General features: G+C 40.4%; 1 protein-coding gene across 4 annotated transcripts in view; it reads right to left on the reverse strand.

Annotated features, from left to right (window-relative positions):
- The window catches only part of R3HDM2 (R3H domain containing 2), a 906,692-nt gene extending 889,622 nt beyond the window's left edge, over positions 1 to 17,070 (reverse strand). For 2 of the 4 annotated variants that reach the window (XM_078688983.1, XM_078688981.1), the window contains exon 1: positions 16,673 to 17,048. The gene's annotated coding sequence lies outside the window, so the exon portion shown is untranslated. Of the gene's footprint in view, positions 1 to 16,672 lie in introns of all 4 variants that reach the window. The other 2 variants (XM_078688982.1, XM_078688980.1) reach the window with 2 other exon arrangements.
- Between the last annotated feature and the right edge of the window lie 486 nt (positions 17,071 to 17,556).

The following is a 17,556-nucleotide window of genomic DNA, read 5'->3' on the forward strand; positions in this document are numbered from 1 at the left end:
TTGAACTTCCTCCCGGCAGCATCTAGTTATGCTAAATGAGAATATGGATTTCAGAAGGTCTGGTTAAATTTAGTTCAAACTTTCTAGACACAAAGGAAGTCTTATGATTCAAACAGGCCATGACTACAAACAGTGCACTGCATAGGCTTAGCTCCCTTTGTCGATTTTTCGGGTGTTTTCAGTGTTTTATGGCACCAGAAAACTGAATTTGGGATGCGAGCCGGAGTGGCACAGAGGCTTTTCGTTCAGTTATTTATTGCTTCTCATTAAAAAAGTTGCCACCAGACATCTGCTGGAAACGCAGAGCACCTTTTTCTAAAGGCTTAGAGCTTTTCGCATCTTGTCACACAGCGCACTTGACAAACAACTCCATCGGCTATATTTGGCCTATACTTTCCATTGACTAACAGATGGAAGATTTGCTCGTGTACACACATCTCATGCAAGTGACATATATCAAATGGATAAAACTGTCCACTAGTTTGAGGTCCCAGACGTGCTATTTGTGTGGGAGGACCTAAGCTTTTAAAGCGGCAGATGGCACGGACTCAAGGTGAAGGAAGGTTATCAGTATGCAGGCTGGCAGGTTCTAGTTCACATGCCATACTTGGTGGGAAGTTAAAGGAAAGTAACAAGCAAAGTTAGTGCAGGCCCATGTCAACATTAACTAGCACGCCATGGACTAGGTGCCCATACTATCAGCGAGTACTCTAGAACTAAAACAGTTAAACTGTATGGAAGAATAAGAAAATAATCTCTTTGTAACCCTCCTCTGGTTGGAGACAGAAGTTACACAAACATCTTAAGACAGACCGCTTCAGTCGTGCATTTGAACCAAAATGCCTCTTTAGACTTTAACCTCGATAGCTGTGAGAAAGCGTTTCTGGGGCTTACCCTGGCAGAGAGAGACTTAGCACGGAGTTGGAGGCTGCCGGAAGCCCCAAACAATTAACAAGTGATAAGTCGGGTTGGACAAAAGCAAAACACTTTAACTCCCCATATACAGCGTCACCAAAAATACCATCAAATAGGTTGAGTTTGGGCAAAATACTGCACGCAGCCTTCGATTAATAAAACGGATTTCTGAAAATACCCTGAACAAAGGACGAAATACACAATATGTGATAATCAGTGTCCATATTTTACTTATAATCTATATTTCAAGATGATTAAACGCAGGGTGATGGGAGCCAATTGCTCATTTGAACTTGTCATAATGTCAATAAAATGTTTTGATTACAAAAAACTATTACAAGGCAGGGTTCACATATTCTCCACTAATGATCCTTCCAATCTAAAATAATCTCTTTTCACCACACCCTTTTTGGGACTTTAAAAAGCATTCCAAACCCCACATGGCTACGAGCTTTAAAGCAATCTGTTGAAGAATACACAATAAACAGTTTTAGAAAAACAAGGTAACTAGATTCAACTGCCCTGTTGAACTCTTAAACAGATCACATAGACCAATATTTGTCTCAATAATGAACCATTTAGGGGCTTATTACAAGTAAGGCAGACCTCGGAACCGCATTACTCATGGTGGTGGTCCACCCACCGCCACATTGCGGGTCTGCTGCTACAGGCACCAACAAACATATTACGTGTTGCCTTTTCATGGCAGGGAGTCCACTATGAAAAGGGTGGCGGAAAGAAAACAAAGGGAGCCCAAACAGGAGCCCAGCCGGATCAGGGGAGGGTAGTGCGCAATTGCACCTCCATTCCTACACGGTGTGGCATGCATGCCACACTGTGCATAAAAGTGCGGCAGGCACGGTCACAGCAGCGGGCTGCATGTTAAGCTCACAGTAGAGCCTAATAGACCACAGCTGTGAGACAACCGCAGCATCACCCGCCATGGATTACACCCATAATACGGCAGCGGGAGTACTACATTCTTGGCAGTCTTCCGGAAGGCACGGCAAACTGGTAATAAGGCCCTTAGTAATTTTTGACCAACGTCTCTATGCCACCTAGTTAACACATAATATCTTACAAGCCCAAGTGAACCAAATAATAAAACATGTACATAAGTCAATGGGCAATACTAAATGCACGTGTTGTCTCCTGACTTTTAGCTCAGAAACCAACCTCACCCTCTTAAAAATGTTCGTCCCAATTAAATGTGGTACAGAACAAGACAATTATCCAAGTTGCCCCTATCGAGCAAAGATGTGAAACCAGCATGGATTAGGCACCACTAATGACTCTCTCCCTAATATATATGCTACAATGGTTTGGATACGCAATCAGAAAATGAAAAACAATAATGATTTTGCACGATAATCAAAATACATAAATAACGAAACAGTACCCTTTACAAGTTATATCAAAAAGATAATTATTTTTCTTTAGTAAAAGTGAATTTTGTAAAAGTACACTACAATACAGAAAAGTGCTCCAAGAGTTACACGAATATATATCAATGACTAAGACAAACTTAGGTGTAATCATATAATGGCAAAAAACAGAAAAAGATTATAGACAGTGTAATACCATCACAAACAACAAAAAACATTCAATGCTTCCTTTGATTTTTTTTGCCAAGGAAGGCGGTGACGGCGTTTCGACCAGTATCATTTAGCAGGTCATCATCAGGACAATTATGGAGCAACTGTAAATTTCAACAACGAGCAGTAGGAGAAGTTCAAAAACCACGAGGGCAACAAATTCGCTCGACTAGCCAATTACGATGAAGTTATCCGTGATTTTGACAGGACCCGGGAGGCATGTCATTAAATGAATACCGGTCTCCCTCATTCAGTAACATGAACACCAAAGTCTTAATATACAAAATCCTACGTGTCAATCCACTTCTGAAAATTGCACCAAAAGACCGAAGGCACATCTCCCTAGGAGGGCAGAAAGCGGTATCAGCGACAGAACCCCGTATGCAACCAGTATGGGAAAAGGTACCTAAGGCAACCAAGTGGCTACTTCGTAAAGTTGCACACTGCGACTTGTTACAGCTTGAGAATCAAGTCAGGCTTAATGTAACAAGTTAATTGATACCATGTATGACCCACTTTGGTCACAACTTTCCAGAGTTAGCACAGCTGAGGGGTCAGTGTGTAACCCTGTACTCACCAACCGGGTTACCACTTTTTTCATAGTAAAAAACAACAGTTTCACGTTTTTACTATCAGAGCATGTATACATGTTCTGCCTGGGAGACATGCTGCAACCTGCCTTAGGACTCGATCAGTCTCCTATAGGGGTGACTTACATATATACTAGGGAAGCCTGGCATTGACATTACTTTAAATAGCAAAGCCTTGCTAGCAGTTTAAACCACTCTTCCAGCCTGCAAATGGCAGGCTGAGAGTCTCCTTTTACTCCTATCACACCCAAGGTGGTTCAACCAGTGCTGCAATCCCTGGTGTGGCCTTTTAACTTACATGCCCTGAAGAATATTATGTAAGCTAGCTTAGCCAACTGGGTATGAGCCAAGTCAACATATCTGTTTAAGTTTAAAGGCACAGGCACTGAGGTATGGGGAGCAGGCCTCAGTGCACTCAGTCAAAAAAATCACCAGCATCAGTCCGAAAACTCAGGGGTGACCATACAAAAAGGGGCATTTCAATACACAGACCAATGGATGAGGAGATCTGACTGAAAGTAACCCCATGTTCTATCATTTTCATGAGAAATGTAATTCATCCGATTGGGTGAAAATTCTCAAGACAGTTTGGATCATTTATAATCAGTGTTCAACATGTCCAATTTTCAGTTAGACAAGAACAGAACCATGCTCTCACGACAATGGTAATTTCAACCGATTTAGTTGTTAGTGTTTCACTAATATTTTGGCCAAATGTGGCACAATTGGGTCAGCTGCATAACAGCAGGGTTTTGTGTGATTAACAATGTCTCTGACAGACTCCGATATAACCAAGTCAAAATTTGATCAAAAAGTATTAGCTTTCTTGGAGATGGCTATATCAATATTAACTGGTGGGGAACAGCAGAATTTATGTCAAGCTAGGTACATTTTGTTGTTGAAAGATTGTGCAAAAGCACCTCACTCTCTGTTCCAGTTTCAACATTGGTCACTGGACTGCATGACTCACCCTTTGAAGTAGCTTTTGCTATCAATTTTGTTCCCCGTTCAATTGATTGCAGAAATAATTAGTGTTGACCAGTAACACATTTGTACTGTTAAGCTGCGCTTTTAGCTATTAAAGCATATCTACTGAAAATGGATTGGGGTTTGCCACCTATTTTTTTTAAATATCTCATAAGATTCTGCTTTCATTGTTAAGACTATTCGAGTATTTATATATATATATATATATATATATATATATACACACACCATGTTTCGCACCCCATTGGATAAGAGGTGCTGCCAAGTTGAGAGAGGAGTCAGGATGTGCAATCAGACTGAGATATGGTCCCTTTTGTTATAGAGGAGCCTAGATGACACTGCTTTCTCATCATCATTTACTGGAAGTCATCCAGTGAGAGGCCTTGCACATGTCAAACTCACATACTTTTAGTGTGTATAATTGGACCGTAAAAACAAATGAAAAAGTAGATTATTTTGAAGTACTACATTGAAGAATTGTAAGTTAATGCCTTTTTTGCATGATCATCCCCAAATTTGTGGACTGATGCTGCTGCTTTCAACTCCGAAGGTGCACTGAGTCCTGCCAAATAGGCCTCAGTGCCAGTACCCTGACCCTTCAAAGGATACATGCTTAATTGTCTCAGCCACAATTGGCATAAGTTAACTTATTTATAAGTCCCTAGCATATGGTACCAAGGATACCATGACCCTGTAATTGACCTTGTCGATTGCAGAGGTTATTGCGTCACCACAGGAAAAAGCAAAGTATGACTCCCTGCCCACCATTGCTAGGAAGCAGAGCAGTCTGATGAGGCTTACTAAACATTGGTACTTAAAGCGATGGGAAAGACAAATCCTTTTAATGTTCGTAAATTGCCCCAAGGCAGGCCTACTGAGCCCTAAAGACTGGGCACATTAAATTAAAGAGAAGAACATGTGTTTTAGTAACCTTACATGTCCTAACAGTAAAAACCCCTGCATGGTCATTTTTACTGTAAAAAGGCTAGTAGCTTCACTGGCGAGTACAAAGTTACACGCTGACAACTTATCAGTGCTCACTTCTGAATGGGGCTACCAAATAGAATACTTCATGGTAAGAAAAAAAGTTGCAATAAAACCAACTTGACGCTCAAAATGAATTTAAATGTAACTTTTGCACAAATGGCAACTTTAGAAAATGTACATTTTGTTGCCCAAAGTTTCCAGTGACTGTGTCCAGCTGCACACAAGTTGCTGTCCTTGAGACCGTCTTATGTCCTTCTGAGGAGAGGGGTGAACAATCTCAGAAGGAAAACAAAGGGTGTGCAATGGGATGAGGTGTGACCACCTCCTGACAGAAAGGCCAAACAGGGTGTGAGCCCAAAAAGGCGAGCTTCAAAAAGGGAAAGCTGTCTTTGAAGGGCAATTTGTACCCACACATGAAAGGGGCTGCTACTTTGGTCTAGCAGACAGGTTGGTATCGGAGACCAAGAGGGAGAAGCCTTTATTAAACCTTTTTTTCCTGTGGGCTTATTGCCCTAAGGTAGCCACACCTCTGGGATGGGCTAGAGAGCTCCACACACCAAGAGAAGGGTTCTACCATTTTGGGACCTGGCAGAATGATACATTGTGGGGTAGCTAGATGCCCAAATTCACAGGAAGTCATCACTGGGCTGGAGGTGACCTGGTGGTCCATGGACTATTAGTCACCACAATCCCCAAGGGCAACAACTGTGCAGAAAAGTGGCATCTGAAACTCAGCTAACATCTGTACTGAACAGGACCGAAGAAGGGCTGCCCTGCTGTTCCCCTGACCCAGCAAAAAGAGGCTGCACCAAAGACTGGACTGTCCCTGCTACACTTTGGGCCAGCACAGAAAGGAATGAGTCTGTGGTATCCCACTCGAGGAAAGGTTGTCGCTGCGCCCCAGAGAAGGGGACTCCAAGAGCCAGCTGGCTGACTACCTGTGACAACAAAAGGACCATAAAAAGCTGAAGAAGCGTGCCTTGACAAGTTGGTGGCCAAGAATGCCTGACTGCCTCCAACTGCCTAAACTCAGTTTGGGAGACTGAGTCCCGACCCTTAAAACTTGCAGCAAAGTCTGCTGGACCCAGGAGAGTCATTGGAGTGCAGTTTAGTCGCCCAACAAGGAAGTTACTGCCATCTAAAGGAAAACACTGGTTTCACTGTAACTGTAGACCAGCAGCAATTTGTTTTTGGATGGACTTCACCCATGCTTCGAGTTACATTGACCCCCTCTAGTCAAAATCACCCCTCCAGGTTTGTAGACCGAGCGGTGGCTCCAGGGAGATCCCGGACACTGGCTCAGTATCCACAAGCATCTTCTGCATTCTGTAACCCTTGCATCAGGACCACACTTTTGAGGTGTATGACAGTTTGCCTATAGACCTGAATTAGACTGGAGACTGCTTTAACTGCGAGAACTGTGGAGACTGCTTTAACTGCGAGAACTGTTCAACTGGACCACAACGGTTCTGTGAATGGCTCCCTGCCTGGTTGGTTGCCCCAAGTGTTCGTTTATAGCTGTTTTCAAGTTACTTGCCATGGATAACCCTAAACTGCAAGTTGTAGTAGATTACAATGATTTACTGGACCACGTAAAAAATCTGTGATTTGTTTCTTTAAACATAATTTTCTCAGTTAAGCCTCTGGTGAGTTTTTGTCATTGAAGTGTCCATTTTATAAATTGGTGTCGTTTTTTTGTGTTGATTTATTTTCTTATTCAACTGTTTTAGTACTTCTAAATGCTGTTCACTTGTTCCTTTGATAAAGCCTGACTGCTCTGAGCCACAGCTACTTAGGACTGAGCTATGGTTTTACAAAGTAACCTGACTGGACTGCGTACGGAATGGTTGGTTATTATACAATGAGGTTGCCCAGCTTGTAGTGTAGTTCCTATATTCCCAATAGGCTCTGCGCATTGGAATAATATACCCTATAGTTTAGATGTAGGACTGAGGTCGACTAGGTCTCTGTCGAATGTATTAAACTTAATAGTGAGTGTGCCAGCTAACTCAGAGGTCACTAGAAACTCTCGAATACACCAGAAGGGATTCGTTTCTGACAACCGCATGAACATGACAACTTTGTTACCCAAGAATAAGAATTGTATCTCTAGAGTCGCGGAAACAAGAGATAAATATTTCACTAAGTCAATGGTGCATGCTTCATTTCAACACAGGTGCAGAGAACTAAATAGAATGGCGTTTTCAATAAAAGGTTTTATTGAACAGTCTTCTTTCTCATGCAAGTAAAGTGAACTGCTACAATCGTAATGCAGGCTGCAAAGTATAATGCGTACAGCGAGAATAGCATTATAAAATAATACTGTAAAAGCATTGTATGGTTTCTAAGCCATATAAAAATACATACATACATAAATACACAGGCTAAAATACTCAACTAGTGCTTCTAAAATACGCCTACCCCAATGTACCTAACCTAAGTCTAGTACGCAGGAGGGAGTAAGTATTGTGTAGCATAGGTTTGATTTTCTTTGCCAAAAAACTATCCAAGATTTCTCTTAGGTTCTAATCAGCACCATACCTTTAGTTTAGAATGAAGGAGGTCTGGTATCTCTGTCTCGGGACTCGATTTCCCAAAAGCCCGCAAGGGGAACTTGGAAACACTGGAGCTGGATTCTCAGTGAGAGAAAGGACTGCTTCTCGATCAGTGCGTCAGCTGGAGGGTCGGCTTCCTTCAGCACTTGCTGTAGCGAGCTGCGTTGGGCAAGTAGATAGTCTAGCTGCTCCGAACCACCGTGTCTTGCTAGAGCAAGTGAGGGCATATTTATACCTTGAAGGTGCCTAGTTTGACGTAAAGTCGGGCATAATAACGTCAGAAGAGAACCCCAAGGGAATAGTAGTTCTTTGTAAAGTCCATGAGTTCCTGGACAAATCAATATTCAAGCAAGGGGAGGTCCCTGCCTGCTTAAGCCGATTTTCCAAGAAATCGTTGTGACGTTTTGGTACGGGTGGAAGTAGCCATGCCTATATTTGGCCTGCATGGGCTAGGTCTAAATAAGGGTATGATTTCTATGCCTATATTAGGGCAATGTGAATTGTACCTATATAAGGGCATGAATCTGGAAATTTCGCTCGGATCCTAAAAACGCCATACAACAAGCTACACAATATAATTAACCACTTTCCTCCCAAGATTTAAATAATTAGGCGACTCCATCATTGGTAGGGTTAGGAGAGTTTTTATTTAATGGTGGGGTATATCATGGTCTTGTAAAGACTGAACCAGATTTTTTTGCCATAACTCCCAAGTCCAAAGAATGTGGAGTGTTTCGATTCGGTAAGTAGAGGGATCATTTACAGGAGGCTAATGTTTATTAAAGACAACCTCATTAGGCTTGCAAAAAGTTTGGATTTTACCATTTCTGTGTTTATAAGTGGTCCAACAAATTCACCATCTGTTTGTATGGGATTGGAGTGCAAGTGTGCAGAAATTGTTTGGGAATGGTTACTTATTTTAGCAAGAGCAATAGGAAATGGATCCAATTTCCTCATTTTCAGGTCAGTCTAAAGTTCTCGTATCACCTTAGGTTCAATCTAGTCTGGTGCATTTAAGGCAAACTTGGGTACAAGTAAATTCTCTCAGCAAACTTTCTGGTTTAATGGAGCAGTTTGCAAGGAATTGCAGTGAATATGGTAGAACTAGTCTTATGGCGCTGTGACACTCTTTTTGGGAAGCACTGTTCTTTAAAAACTGGACACTCGGGGATGACAGTCAAATTCAGACCCTTGGATGTCATGGTTCATAGGACTTAAAAACTGACTCAAATTAAACACACTTTAAGATTAGAATACAATATAACAATGTGAGTGGTAGAATAAGCAAAATCCTGCAACTGTGCTTGGGCTTAGAGAAAATTTCAGCCACCTTAGAACGGAAATTGAAAATGTATTTTCTACTTGCATAAATGTAAAGAATATAAAGATGAAAATACTTACTGTTGAATAGGAGGGATTCTCAGGCGCCATTTCATTATTTACTAGACTTTGAAGGAGCAGCATTGATCATAGGTCTGTCAATAGCTTACTCAATGCGTTTCTCACTACAAGGTGAGAACACAACTGTTTAATAATACTTTTCCTTTGAGCTTTGCTTAGTTTCACAAAACAATGAAGCACTTAACGGCTAAAGCATTCAATAACCAAACCCATTATAGACCTTTAATCTCTTCTTAATATTTGGTTAATAAAACAAACTCGAGACAGAGGAGACCAGAATGAATACCGATTGGTTTTAGGATGAACTTGTTTAAATCAATTAGAACTTTTTTTTCCAACATTAACTACACAACCAAATTAAGATATCAGCGGTAATAATTCACTAAAGTAAAAATTCTATAAACAAAAATGCAATTACCCGAGGGTACTTAATTTTTTTAATCCTAAATGGCCTAGTGAACGCGCACATCAAATGATACGCACTTGGTAAATGTTTAACACTTTGTGGAGATAAGACGATGGATCAGCACAAAAACTTAGGAGGAATACTGCTCAAAGTACAGATAACCAAGCCTGATAAAGATCATTTCTAGTTGTAGAAACTAATACTCATGAAGACTACTACTCATGGTGCATATTGAATCAACATGCTTGAGGATTAGTGCTAATTATATAGATCACTCAATTATTTAAGAAATCACTGCTCACGGTATATGTTTTGTTACCTATATTCTCAGGGATTTCTTCTCCCAGTAAATAGCATAGAAAATATTCATGGATACTTCTGCTCTCAGTAAGATTGTTTTGTTCACAGTATGGACCATTACTCATACTCATGGGGATTTCTGCTCACAGTAATATGTCATTACAAATAGGGGTGTTTTCCTGACCCAATTGGCAATTATTATTTAGTCTGAAGATTTTGTTTAGCACCACTAACCAACCAGTTGGGGTTCTCGGAGTGCTCTAGGAATGGGGACAAAATAAGTGAGAAGGAAATCCATGATGAACAAGTGCCAAAGCCAGTAAGATGCCCCTAATCAGTCCTTCTCCTATGACACCCATAATAACACAGACCTACTAAAAGCCTTGGGGGTGCTGGAGTTCAGCGGAGAGGTATGAAGGGTGTGCTGGTCTTTGGCATCTGTAACGGCAGGATTTCTTCTCCCAGTATGGCAGTCTGGGCAGTCACTAATATTGAAGAGAATTACTTCTCACAATATGGACTGTTGATAACACTCGTAAGTGGGGTGGGAATACAAGTCACTGTATTGTTTGCTACCAATATCATGGGCATTTTTTTATCAAAATGTGGGCGTTAACGCTTGTGGGTATTTTTTCTCACAGTATGGTGCATTATCAATGTGTATGAGGATTCATGCTCACAGTATGAGTCATTACCAGTAGGGATTGCTGCTCACAGTAGGAATCGATAATAATAATAAATCTAGCTGACAACATAAATCACAACCAACATTCTTGGGAAGCATTACATACTCGGTTGATCAAACCAACAATCTTAAGCCCATACCAACGCTCACAATGAGTACAGCTTACAGAGTGTCATACATTGGTTACCAGTTTCCAGAAAATTCACATTCAAGCTGCTTTGTATCACCCACAAAGCGATATATGGAACAGGGCCGCTCTTCATAAGGAATAAAAATCACCAAATACATTAAAAAAGGAGCCTCCTCTCCAGATTAAAGCCCCGCCTCAAAATTCCACCATACAAGAAAACAAAACAAATGTGCTACATTCTTCTCTATTCAAGCAGCCAAACTATGGAACTCATTAACCCCAAACATAAGATCCATGGATAACTATTTCATCTTCAGAAGACTACTCAAGAGTTGGCTCTTCCCTACACAACCACTATACTCAAACATAAATGTGCAGCATATCCCTGTGTATATAAGCATTTATTTTGATTATATATATCTAGATGTGCATTCCTTTGTATAAGTGTGCATAATAATGTTGATAAATATAAAAGTATTTGTTAGTTGTACATAACAAATGTACGTATTAGATATGATTATATTATTCTATGTTTACCAGTGTATATGGGCCACTAAATAGTTTTTACATAAGTTATTTGGTAATATGCGTATGGTTTCCCGTTTGTTCAGCTATCACAATAAGTACATTTTTATGATAACTATTTACAATTGCTTCACTATTTAATTATCAAAAAGAAAAATATATAAATATACACGAATAAATTAAAGTACTTATGTAGCTATATATTTGTGACTTTGCTGCTACTGGTAAAATGGTTTTGTAAAAACAAATATTCAGTCTCACTAATGCGCTACCTTTAATCTCACTCAATATATCCTCTATCTCCACTTTCTGGTTCATCCTAAACCTCATTCTACTACTATGATCCCCAAAATAACCCTTTCTAGACTCTTCCTTCCATCATCTCAAACCTCTTACTATTCAAATCTCCCAAACAACCCTTTCTAAACCCTTCTCTCATGTATCCCTCCAAGAGTCAGCCGATAACTCCTTTTTCTCCCTAATCCACTTCTAGAGACTCTCCCCTACCTCCATCTCTCCTTTACTCATCCCAAACCTCCTCTTACTGCTATGATCTCCAAATAAACCCTTTCTAGACCTCTCCCTCTTCTATCCCTCCATTATCCTTTTAAATCCAACTAACAGACTCACATGTTCACCGCTCAAATTAATTTCATATTTACCTATACTAATTCCAGACTAATCATTTTCGGGTTCCAGAGTAGCGTGCTACTCACCAAAAAGTGCTTTGATGCCTCGTCAGGAGTAGTAAGTGTTTTATAAATGCAATTACAATACTGTAATATAGTGAGGGCCACTGGAATTATGCAATTCTGCGGCTGCGGCGATTTTCGCATAAAAATAGATTTGCGGCATTTGCTATATAATCCTTTATCTGCTGCATACTCTGCAGGTTATAACAAACAAAAATTCTAGCTCAAGCAGTTCAAAAGTTACAAAAAACAAAGCGACAAGTGTTGCCTTGCAGTGAAAGGCCCTTTGTAAAGGTTAACTGGTCACCTTTCTGTAGCTTATTGCTATATTTGGAATATTAAAATGGTAATAAAGAGGTGCAGATAATACACAGACTATGCTAACAAGTTTAAAATTGACAAAATAATTAAGTATTACTATTACATAGAGTGCTGCATATTTTGGCCTTTCTTGCTGCATAATTTACTCAACCTTGCCGCATAATACTGCTCTCCACTGCCGCATAATTCCAGTGGCCCTGATTATAGTGATATTGCATGAAACAGTAACATTTAATGGCTTACTGCTCACATTATGATCAAACCTATAATTGGAGGATCCATGCAATAAAATATTTTTGTGTTTGCTTGTTTGCCCCAAGTTGGAAGAGTATGCCCAGACGTGGGTCCCTTGCTCACTTTGCCATTTGATTCAAGCTAGCCTGGCTGATAAGGGGTGTATCCCGAAACTGGTCCCAGGATGCTTGGTTCCAGGGAAGACCTGGCTTGGCAGTTCCGGCTGGACTGTTCCCATGAGGTACAGAGTCAAGAATGATTTGCATATGGCTGGGTCTAAAGTGTGGTGGCAAAGTGAGCAAAGGAATGATGATGGATTAAATCCAGATCTAACAGTGACTGGGGGTGAGTGAAAATGTTCTGCACTCCGTTCATCATCTTAATGCATTTGCTCATATTATAATAGTACTCGAGGATTAATGACCAACCACAGATATAGATCACAGCAATACTTATGGAACTTAACACCCAGACTCTATAAATCAGACCAATATACTCCAGATGTTTCCTACCTAAATGATGTCACAACCAACCATGAGATCTACTGCTCACCAAAAAGACTGACAAAATAGAATATATACCATTATACATGAGAATACGTATGGTACTGGTGGTGCCAACACTTACTGGGATCACTATGTGTAGTATTGAGTAGTTCCAAAACTCATTAGACTCATTACTCACCGCACAAATCATACCACTACACCATGTTTATTGTTAGCAATATGGATCAAACCAATAGCAATTTGAGTTACTAACAATATGAAGCACTGTTAGTACAAGTGTGATATACTGCTCGTAGTTTCGATTGCATTTAGACTAATTAGCATTACGTCTCACAACATGGGACATACCGTTTACATGTGGGGATTAATGCTCAAAATAAAGATGAATAATATGAATGAGCACTACACCCAATGGTTTTATTCAACATGTAAACAGAACAGCACAGAATGTTGAATAGTTTGTGATTACAATGTGCTACAAGTTACTTAAACAAATGAATATTGTGGTGTAAGTCATTCATTTTACGTATTACTTATTTGAAACTAAAAACAATGCATAGATAAGTCCAGACTAATAGTTGTAAGGGTCATTGTGTGTATACTCCACCATTCAGTCAAATACCATTGAGACCAGTACCTATTACAGAAGTATAATATTTCTGAAGATGGCTGCAATGCAAGTACGTTGGAAATGTAAAAGGTTCTCTCTCGAAACTGGTGTGTAAAGTGAAACTACAATATTTAGGACAAAAGAAAACAAATGAATGTAGAACCAGTGATGAAGTATTGCAAAGCGTGATAAATACTGACATACAGCAGTATATAACACGCGTTGACAAAGTCAATAGGTCTCTCTTAACATGCTGAGCTGTTGGCTTTGCCAATGTTTGTGTGGCATTTTTTTTTTTTTTTAAGTAGAAGAAAACGCGTTCCAAAACACTGGAGGTAAAGCAAACTATTGTGGTATCTAAAAACTGTAAACTGAAGTCGATGTTTTCAATCTTTATAAATGACATGGTTTAATATTCAGACCCAGGAAATGCTTAATAGAATGAGAACTGTCAGAATCTAAAGTGAAACACTAGTCAAGGCCTACTTTACTTTCCACGGTATTCGTCCATTTAGTCCACTGCGGTAGCCCAGGGAGAAGATGTAGGCGTCACCCACGAGAAGAGGGATGCTAAGCACACCTTCTGCCTCAGACACCAGTGGAGTGAGTGCAGCAGGTGGCAGTGCCCCATGCGACATAAAAGCCTTCGTCTGCCAACGCTGGTGCTTCCCTGCAATTTGTGAAAACAGGTGATAAAACAAAACCAGCCCTTATAATATGCTCTTTAGCCATCCCAGAGCAAAAATATCCTTGTTGGTGTGCTTTCACAGAGAGGATAGAAGGGTGGGAAACAACTCAGCTCAGTGGGTTTGTGGGAAGGAAGCGTCATGGAGGGGGCAAGAGCTAGATCACACAAGCACTCCCATGGAGTGCTGAAAGAAAAAGAGAAAAGTAGTTCCCTAACAGTTTAGAGGCAGAAAGATATAATTCGGCCTATCAAAAGGAAGGTAAAGATGATATATTCCGGGGAGGGGGGTGACAAGCCAGTTATTAAATAAGCAAGCAAATGAGATTGCAACTCAAGCCAACCAAATGTAAGCAATGTGCTGGCTGTAAACGCATTGTATGTTCAAAATAGCTCTTTCGCGATCTGACAGCTTGTGCTGTCTGGTAGGCGAGAACTAAACATGTATCATATGTACACTAGTGTTTATGAGGTCTGTTGTGTTCATTGGGGTGCATGACACTTGCATGGCCTAGTATTTCATTCACAAATGATTGACAACTATACTGCGTATTAGAAATATGTCACCTTGTTCAGGATTGAAACTGTCTCAATCAGTGTGATAATTATTATGAACGAATGCAAATTATTGTGTAGAGAATGGCTCCAGAAGGGTGCATGACGAGCACTCCAAAGACAATTCCTCTTTGATACCAACACACTGTTCTAGTATGTGCTCACTACAAAATGTAAGACATGTTATGGGTCTGCAATCGTATTCACAAAAATATGCTTGGAATGTGGATGTTTAATTTGTACGAGGAGTTCTGAGCGGGCCTATAAATACTACGAATATTAGAGCGGACCATGGTTGCAGAACATTTACATGGACATACTTCGCATGGACTCATAATGAGAGTTAAAACATTTAGTGCACCTCTTTGGCACTGATGAACTGTGTACACATCATAAGCATTCCAAACCCCTAATTGTAGAAGTTTATATGGCACTGTAACGTAAATTTTGTGTATTATGTGTGATAGATTTGTGACACTAAAGATTATTGCGCTGTGAATTTCTAAACGCAGATTACCATGTGTACACATTATATATTTAGGTCAATAAACGATTTAAAAAATAAATAAATATATGGTGGCTTTATGACAATAGTTATGACAACCACTTAAATTCAAAATTAGAATTATGTTTAGGGGTAATGTATTAATAGAGTTACTTCTAAATATGAGTGGAAGTTATGGATTCATATTTAAGGGAAGGAGTGTGTGTTATGGCTTCTTAATGATAGTTATGAGAGCAAGCACATTCACAAAATTATCTGTTAACTATTTTGTTTGTGTATGTGCGCGTGCATGAGTATTTTCTACTGCATTTGATACTTCTGTGCATATCCTGGAATGAAAACAATGTTAATATGTATTATGTACGTGCATTTAATCATTCTAGTTTAGGTTTTATGTACATTTTGCAACTGGGGGTTTATACAATGTATATGTGATGCATTTTATAGCAATTGATGAGCAAGTGAGCATTTTGAAGCGTACAGCTGACAAGTATTTTATAAGTGATAGAATTAAAGCATTTATTGTGCTTATGAATGTACAGTGGAATCATGATGTACAAGACTAATTGCTTGAACTATGGAATAGCACTGATATTTTAGTATGTATGTTTAGTGGTTGGAATGATACGAGATTATACTTGAGGAAAATGTGTAATATATTAAGAACTGTAATTATGATTACTTTGTATTAATCATTGATTCTTGTTTATTAATCATCCAGGCTGATATTCAAGTAATGATATTTGTGAGTGTTATCAAACGTGTTGATTTATTACCCTGATTTATAAAGTCCTGGTTGTTGCCTTCCAGTTACACAGCTGCTATTTTAAACTTTAAGAGCCAATGCATTTCCCTTTGGGGATCAGATGCTTTCGTAGTAGGTCCAAATGACAGTTATCGCTTATCCAAATATAGGGTTAAATGATGGCACGTAGAGTATATGGGACAGAGAGGCCCAGTCCCTTCGTATAAGGTAACACGAGGTGGTCTGTAGCAGACTTATTATACAACTCCTTGAAAAAGCAAGTATTCAGGGCATTGTTAAACGCCGACAGTATGGTAAGCTCGCTTCTTGAGTAAAGCCTTAAGTTGCTCCATTGTTGTGGGCCTCGATTACAATTAAAATACAATACTTCTTACTGCTACTGGAGGGGTCACCGTGTACAACTCGTAACTATTATACAGGTGAACTTCCTGAAGATTTCCTATTGTCCTAACATAGCTGTCAAAAATGCGCACTACCGCCAATGTGCGAGGAGGGCTGCCCTGCTGCAAGACCAGTTTTCTTTTCCAACACCAAGAGGCATGCTGGGACTTCTAGGCCCTACTTTCGAGTTAAACACTTAAACTACAAGTCCAACCTGCTGGCTGAAATGCACCGTCGTGACATCGGAGCAGTTAGAACTCATGACACGTCTCAAAACCTGTGGTATCTATATTAACAGAACAAAACGGTGCGAAATCGTTGCCAGATCCTAATGTGCTTACCTGCTCTTCACTCTTGGTTTCTCCCCCTCTTTAAGGCGCTCATTGCTGACCCATAGCCGTAAAATAAAAACAACGCCAAGTAACAGTAGTCCTGGGACGGCAAAAGATAGAAATAGTCCGAAAAGGAAAATAAATGTGAATAATGACACAGAAGAGAGATGAGAGCAGAGAGAGGTGAAAGAGAAGAGGGGGGAGGCAGAGGGAAAGGGAGAGAGGGGGGCTGCGGCGGGGAAGGGGGGCCGCGGGCAAACCGAAAAGAAAAGAAAAACGGGGACGAAAAAAAAGAGGAAAAGCGGCCGAGATCCCCCTTCCTCCTCCGACTTCCGGCCGCTGCGCACTACGTCAGCGCTTCCTGCGCACACTCACTAGGCCTTTCACTTCCCGCACGCGCGTCATCTGGTCCTGCGCTCCACGGGCGGTCGCGTCATCGGACGGCGCGCTGGTTACCTAGGTAACCACAGGAGCAGAGAAGTCTGGGTGGAAGCGCAGCATATAAACATTACAGAGATTGAGCGGGGGCTCGAGTAGGCGCCATCTTAGGTGTAGAAATCCTTCATTGTTTCTGGGAAGGCAGGGTAAGGTTTCCTTTACACAGACGAATTGTATACTCTTGTAGAGTAACTTTTCCCCAGTCTGTCTAGTAGCACGAAATCCTCGGCCATTTTAAACTAGAACATCTGAAACAGTACTGACAAATGTCGCCGTGGACGTGGCGTAGGCCATATTAGAAGGGTTTCGAGACGTCAATCTGTAGTTCCATGGGCGACGAGTTAGGACAGTCCTGTTTGTTGTCTTAGAGTTCTGGAACTTGTAGCGTTATTTAACCCAGTACATACGTGTCAATAGACCCGATTCAGGCGGAACACTCCCTATTTTTGAAACAG

This window comes from Lissotriton helveticus, chromosome 1_1 (assembly GCF_964261635.1).
Source record: "Lissotriton helveticus chromosome 1_1, aLisHel1.1, whole genome shotgun sequence".
NCBI lineage: Eukaryota > Metazoa > Chordata > Amphibia > Caudata > Salamandridae > Lissotriton > Lissotriton helveticus.